The sequence below is a fragment of the Apium graveolens genome, chromosome 8 (genome assembly GCF_009905375.1).
Source record: "Apium graveolens cultivar Ventura chromosome 8, ASM990537v1, whole genome shotgun sequence".
Lineage (NCBI taxonomy): Eukaryota > Viridiplantae > Streptophyta > Magnoliopsida > Apiales > Apiaceae > Apium > Apium graveolens.
In genome coordinates, this window is record NC_133654.1 from 178,288,893 (window position 1) to 178,296,902 (window position 8,010).

Here is an 8,010-nt window from a genome sequence, read left to right on the forward strand (position 1 = left end):
AACGCCGTTACTTGAAACGGTCGTTTCTCCTAAACCGTAAATCGGAATCGAACGAACTACATATCAAAACGAAGCTCGTAACATGAGCTATCTAAACATGGCAGTGGTCACAATCTAGCAGGGGGTTCTCGGGTCCTAATGCTATGCACAAAAACAGTCCAAAGAAAATCGGACGTTACGACGGCTATGTTTACGCGATTTCCCATTTTTAAACTATCCACAATCAACACAAACCATCCTCAAATCCAACACACAACAAACACCCATCCTTATCACATCATAACAATCCCAACCAATTCAATTTTAATCATTCATACATATGCTTAAACCTAACTTTAATCATACTTAAGTTTCTTTAAATCAAAACCACAAAATTACCATTTCATTTCACTACCATTCCAAATCTCAAACTCTAATCATAACAACAACTACAATAACATCCTACTCATCAAAATCACCTTATAATATATATGAACCTAGGGTTTGAAAATGGTATACCTTCCTTGAAGTGATGGGTTGAGCTAGGAAGTCTTAAGAAGCTTGGAGAAGCCTTAGGAAAGCTTGGATCTTTAAGAAAAACAAGAAAAAGTTCAAGTTAAAAACTTGAAAACACTATTCATTGTCTTCTTCATTGATTAAATGAAGAAGTTAGAGAAAGAATTAAAGGCTTAAACTCATGATATAGCCATAACTAAGCATAAGGATGATTAGGGAATTTTCTTACCAATTAAGGATGCTTGGATCTTGATTTTTGAAAATTTAAGCTTTGAAAAATGCAAAAAGCCGAGAGCTAAAAGGAAGAACAATGCCTTGGCTGATTTTTTGATTTTTGATGAAATGATTTGCTAGCTTGGTTGGCTTGGTTTTGTTTTTGATTTAGCAAATTACTACCTTGCCCTTGAATTTGTGTGGTCCTTAATCAACCACACCTCCCTTCTTCCCATGTCATGCTTACCTCATCCTCATGATGTCATCCTTCCTTCCTTGTCTTCTTTCTATTGGTTGGATGACATCACTCCCATTAATCCCTTTGATTAGCTTCCTAATCGTTTGCCTAATGACCGCTGATCTGTTATACGGTTCGCTTAACTTTTGTTCTCGTTTATCGTTTGAAGGATCATACCCGGGATCTTATTACTTAGGTTCCCTTAACCTTTCTCAATACATTATATTCCTTTTTATGATCCTCTATTATAATCCTTTAATTTAAATCCTTTTTATCCTGTTACCTTTTTCTCAAATCTTTCCGTATCTAGTGTATTTCCGGGAAAAATCAAAGTGTTCGGATTTGGATTCTGACGATCTTTACATACACTTATATCCCATATAAAGTACTAATAAAATCTCAGAATATCCATATCAGAACCCCTACATAGTGTGGCATGAAAAGTTTTCTCATTCAGCAAAAACACTATTCATAAGGGTTTCAAAAATTTCCCAAAAATTGGGCTTATTACAGTCTCCCCTCCTTAAAAGGATTCCGTCCCGGAATCAGATAGAAAGTGAATAGGGATACTCTCTTAGCATTGCACTTTCTAACTCTCGAGTAAATTTTCCCACATTGTGGTTCTACCATCAAACTCTTACTAGTTTGATAACCCTTCTCCTAAGCACTCGTTCCTTTTTACTCTATACCATTCCTGGTTGCTCCATATAGGTTACGTCTGGTTGCATGTCTATGCGCTCATTTGCCCCTATTTGTCTGGCATCCGAATTACACTTCCTTAACATTGATACGTGGAACACGTTATGAACTTGCTACAGGTTCGGGGGTAGGGCTAGCTCATATGCTAACTTCCCAAACGTCTTAATATATCCAAGGGTCCAACAAATTGTAGACTTAGCTTTCCTTTCTTTCCGAACCTCATCAATCCTTTTCAAGGGTTTCCAAGGGGATACATATAACATTACTAGGCCCCCTATTTCATACTCTTTGTCCTTTTTTGAGTCAAATCAGCATACCTCTTATGTCCATCTTGGGTTACTACCAGCCGTCCTCTGATTAGATCTATTATATCCCTGGTCCTTTGGACTACTGCGGGTTGCGCTCTACAACTTCATCCTAACATAAGGGAGATCGACATTATCTTACCTCAAGGATCTCATAAGGTGACACCTCGATAATGACATATGATCTATTGTCGTAAGAAAACTCAATCCGTGTTAAGTGATCATTCCAAATTCTTTCAAGTCTACTGCACAGACTCTCATTATAGCGTTTAGCATTAGAGCTTTTACTTCTCAATACCCATTCTTTTCTAGTTCGTAATCGCTACAACCTTCCGTTCCTAATATTATACTAGTTATACTTTTGCTCGTTAGCGTTCTATAACCTTTTAATAATCACGTCAACCTTAGTATCACGAATGTGTTCCCATTCCGCATACTACCACCACTTTATTACTCCTTTTTCAGCTGCTTCTATCTTCCGAAATTTGATCAATCATGTAGAAGTAAAGGAATTTGTTGAGAGATCACTATGATCATGAACACTTGTTATATTGCATAGTTAGTACAGAAGGTGGCCAGCCTTTAGTACTTGACAAGCAATTAAACAATAGATGGTATCCTACTAGGCTTCTATCACACAGATAGATAGTCATTCGGCAATACCTCCCCTTCTGGAAGGGTTGTTCTTCTCAGATTACATGAAATGAAAAGAAGAGAAAAGAACGAACTGAAGAGAATTGTATATATAAAAAAATATATATATACTGCCACAAAATATCTGGCTTGGAACCTACCTCTGAATTATAGAGGTTTGTCATAGGAGAACAAAACATAAACGTATTTATATCAGCATCAAGTATTATAGCATCGTATTTCCCATGCCTAAATATTTCTATTCCGTCCATCATTCCATGGACCCACACTCTTCCTCGAGCTTATACATAATCACCTTTGAAACTCCCTCGACATCGAAAATCGAATCTGGGATCTCATTCTATACATCATCGTTACTATAATTCTATGCTTGCACCGCAACCTTCCTCGTATAATAATACGACTCTCTATTGATAAGAAAGAATAATTATTCACCAGGTAGATACTCTACTTAATTAGTCTATCAATGATAACTTATACACTACCACGACCCGATTAGTGGTACTCAATCTCAACACCCATTCCAATACAACTCTCACGATTGTAATCAGCTCACTACTCGCAGAATCATTGCTGCCTTACTATGGTCCACCACTGACCCACTGTCATCATTCACTTTCCATGAAATCTTAATAGCTAACCATACGGAGTCCATACATGTCGTATCAAATCCTTCTAAGGAGGTAACATAATCACCATTTCTGATTCATGAAGAACACTCCTGATCCTGACATACATACATGACATGAAGCAGATAAAAGTGCAGAAGAGTTTCAATCAAAGCAACGATAGCAGGTTAATACTATTCTTAATCATACGCCCTAAATAGAAGAATTAACTCAAGGGTTCATCTAGTCCTTTTTGAAACATGGTCCTGGATTATCTCAAGATAGGACCTTCTAAGATAGATAGCCCGTTCATGGCGATTACACGAATTAAACCTTTACCAACTACTATTACGGTTGGGTATTGCACAGTCATCAGAAGGAATGTCAATCTTCCAAACCATAATTCAACCTTCACATTTTTAACCATCATCACTGTATTCTTTTGGCACACGCGCCTATAATTATCCTCTTACCCTTAAAGTGTCGGCCACCTCTTTGGCCTTTCCTGATAGTAAAATTTCCTTACAGTCAATGTCATTTTAACCACCTCCAAATAAATTTTCTACCTTATTTCCGATCACTGCTTGAGTGAAGATGTTTTCCTTAAAATCAGATGGGAAAAAAAATATCACCATTTTTCCATAAGTTATTGCCTCAGTCTTTAGAGGCTAATCACTATCAAGACTGACTCTCAATCATACTTAGAACATTTTTTTTTTATCTTAAGTCCTAATTGCCCTGAACAATTTCGACCATTACTGGTTCGATCCATACTTTCTCGTGGTTTAACACGTGCCCCACTTGGCATCATTATAATTACGTCATATTTCCTTTATCCACATTTCCATTCTTGAGAATTTTGAATATTACCTTTTTCCTTATAAAACCTCTAAGGTTATCCTTCAATCGTTCCTCCTGTATTCCCTAGATACAGGGCATATCACAATACCATTTACTAATAGTAGAACCATTGTCTATATACTTCTGCAAAATTTCTCCACTGATTCTTAAAGGTTGTTGTTACCTTAACCCTTTCCCAATCATACTGTCAAAACTCATACTGTCCCTATTAAGGGTGACATGCCGACCTTTATGCAGTCCCCTAGGATTCATTTTAAGTTACCAATGTTTTATCCTTAATTCCACCTTTAAAAGGTACCTGCATCCTTCCACGAATAAATCAAGTCATATTTCCTTGATAGATTATCATATTCATCATTCCCACATCGATAGTCTATACCTAACTTCATAATAGCATCCTTATTCAAATTGAGGTCAATCCATATGGCCTCCAAAAGATAACAACGGTTATCCGCTTGTCTTGCCTAATTTGGTAACGATAACAAGGATGTTCTGGAAGATATTGGTCGTGTTCAACGTGAACTTCTTCTTAATAATTCCTTATTTACTTCTGTTGTTTATCTCAACAGTCACCTCAATGTTGGGATATCTTTCATACCTGGCGTCTCCCTTTCTGGGTATCAAGCCACCGGTCTTACATTTCCTTCTTGAAGGTCACTTCCTTCATCCAATTTTTCCTAATTTCTTACTTCCTTATCCCCTTAGTCTATCCGCGTCTCATTATTTATCCTTCGAATTATCTCAAGGTTTCCTCGAATCCTCCCAACTTACAGGGGATAAACTATATGTATCTCTTATGCCCTCAACCATCAATTTTAACTTATGGTGAATCACCCTCATCCTGACGAATGCATACTTTTCTATTTCTATTGCTACGAGTCGTTAGGGTTTCCTCATACCCAACTCCCTTATCATACCTCAAACTCTATTGCCGTTATATTCCTTTCCACTTCAATTTCTTTTTATTTTCCTTTCTCTTATCATTATTTCATGAACCAACACAACATAAGCATTGATTTCAAACATCCCGTCATTCTGGATTCGTGTCCTCAGAACGAATCTTGATAACTTTTACAACTTAGATTCATAATTTATCATACTCGTCTGCCTTTGTTCTGGCTCTAAAGCTTTTACACTATCTCCTTATCTTTGGGAATTACTTTCCCGAAAACAATTGACTGAACTTAAATCAGTTTATTATAATCTCTTGCTCCGTGCCTTCCTTGGCCTTTTACCGTCGGGTGGTCTCTCTCTTAGGAGGGTAAGTGATAAAAACAGTCTTTTGTGATTCGTCAATCATTTAGAATCTCAAATGATTCCTATATTTCCTTTAGCCAGGCTCTTGCCTCGACTGGGTCAGCTTGTTCCTTGGAACTCTGAGAGCTTAGCGATTTAAAGGTCCTGAAAGAATTTCTCACCGCACTGTCTCCTCAGGGTGGTGGTTGGGGATAATAGTCTAAGTTCTTTTTAGACAGGTCCATGAATTGCCGTATAGGAGTACCGTCTCGGGTCTCCTTTCCTTACTCGACTTTCTGTTTCCTTAGTATGAAATGTTTCATCCTACTCCCCATAATTGGGGTCATCTTTTAATTTAAAATCCTCATTTTCCACTCCATTATGTCATGGGTTCCTTCTATCTTGATGGCGACCTCCCTGACTATCACGTTCAGGGTTTGCTCTAAATCTTATTCCTCAAACTATGGCTCTCATCTAAGTTCTCATCCTTACGCTCTTGAACTTTTGGAACCCAAATTCTATAGGAATACCTCATTATTCCCTTATCATCTTTCTCGATATTAATCTTTTATCTAATTGTTGGCTCCCTGCCTTCATTCATAACTTTTTCTGGCACAATATGATCTTTTCCAATAATTCAGGATGTATTGCAATCTCAAACAGCTTTTCGGTACCGGCTCCGGTTACCTTCACTTCTATTTCCATTTTCTCAAAATCTCTTATAAACTCTCCAAAAGACATTATCATCTTGAGTCTCTCCTTTTTACTAAGGGCATCAGCCACCATATTGGCTTTCCCCGAATGATAAAGAATCTCCCAATCATTATTCTTGATTAGCTCTAATTGCCTTCTCTGGCATATGTTGAGCTCTTTCTACGTGAAAATGTACTAGAGCACTTATGGCTTAGGTAATTCTTGCACTTCTCTCCATACAAGTAGTGCCTCCAATCCTTAGGGTAAAACTATTGCCACGAGCCTAAGCTCATGAGCGGGGATATCGAATTTCATATTACCTTAATTGTCTTGACATGTACGCGATTACCTTACCGTGCTGCATAAGCACGCACCCTAAGCCCTTGTGCGAAGCGTCACTATACTTCACAAAATCTCTTTTTCCATCCGGCAATGCCAGCATAAGGGCCATCACCAACCTCTGCTTCAGTTCTTGAAAGCTGTTCTCGCATTTCTCTATCCATTCGAACTTCTCAGTCTTACGAGTAAGCCGCGTTAAAGGGGCTACTATCTTTACAACTTGAACGAACCTCCGGTAGTGACCGGCCAATCCTACCTCTGGTAGTCGACCAAACCATGGTCATCAATTCATCAGTGGTCCTTTATCCAATCCTGTCAGGATCCTCCATGGGATCCTCCTCAACAACTATCCCTTCTAGGACAACATCCTCAACCGCTAAATCCTCAATATCAACATCATCCGGTCCTGCATTAGGACACTCTATCGGATCCACAATCCGATCTCCAATTAGTAATAAAATATCATCGCGATGTTGCTCCACAACCTCAGGGTTCGGAGTCCCGCTACCATATACGATAACGAACTACGCTCCTATCATGATATTTATAAGGGTTCCCATAAGGGTTTTAACTGTCAGTACTACGTTAGGTAGCCCGACTATGAACTTGGCAAGAGTTCTTATTATCTTAGTGAACTTATTATCTTAACGTCCCATCATCTCTGAGGTTTATAACGCTTAGCTCTGATACCATTTCTGTAACACCCCCAGATCCGGGGTCGGGGATCCGGGTTGTCACGGTCTTTCTTTCCACAATATCACTTCACTCAATTAATAATAAATAACCTCATACTGTGACCCCACACTAACACACACCACAACCCGTTATAGTCTCAGAGATGAAATTGAAATAAGTACAAGTCTTTGAATCCACAATTTAAAATTATTACAACCCAAAATGATTACTTGATAATTTACAGTTAATTGCCATTATCTGCCACAAGTTATAATTATACATAATTTGATTCTCAAAAGTAGATGGTCTAAACTACAATGGATCTACCTCTGCAGCTATAGCAGCTACAACATCAGCGGGAAGACGCGGGACGCTTCCCACGCGCTTGCGCTGGGTCTGCTGGAGTCTGGCCATCTCTCCTAACTGTTGTTGTGTGATGAAGAAATAAAGCAAGAGTGAGCCTTACAGCTCGCAAGATAATATATATAGTGATAACAATAATATAAGTATCTAAATGGATACTTAATAGCATCTCTATCATATGCAAGATAATTACTTGCTAGATATAAGTAAAAACAAGGAATGAAGTTACCAATACTTCACCACACTTATATCATATAAAGTTACTTGAACTGCCACCGTTCAAAGTATTATAAGTTTTAAGAAAAACATCCCATAGATGAGACCACAAGTTAAGACTTGAATAGATTCAATCTTTGAAAGATTATTGAATGAAAAAGTTATGAGATACTTTATTTAGTCCCGATATATATATATATATCCACACATATATATATCCCGAAAACATTTCCTGGAACCTCTGTTATGTGAAGTAGGAACAGAGTTCGAAACATCCAATGAATTTTGGAAAGGAAAAGAATTTTGGCATAAACCCGATATCTTGCTGATCAGGCAAAGATACCAATAAGTAACCTTTTCTACTAGTAGATGGATGAATTCCTCACCGGTCATCACCCTGGCCGCATTAGGACCT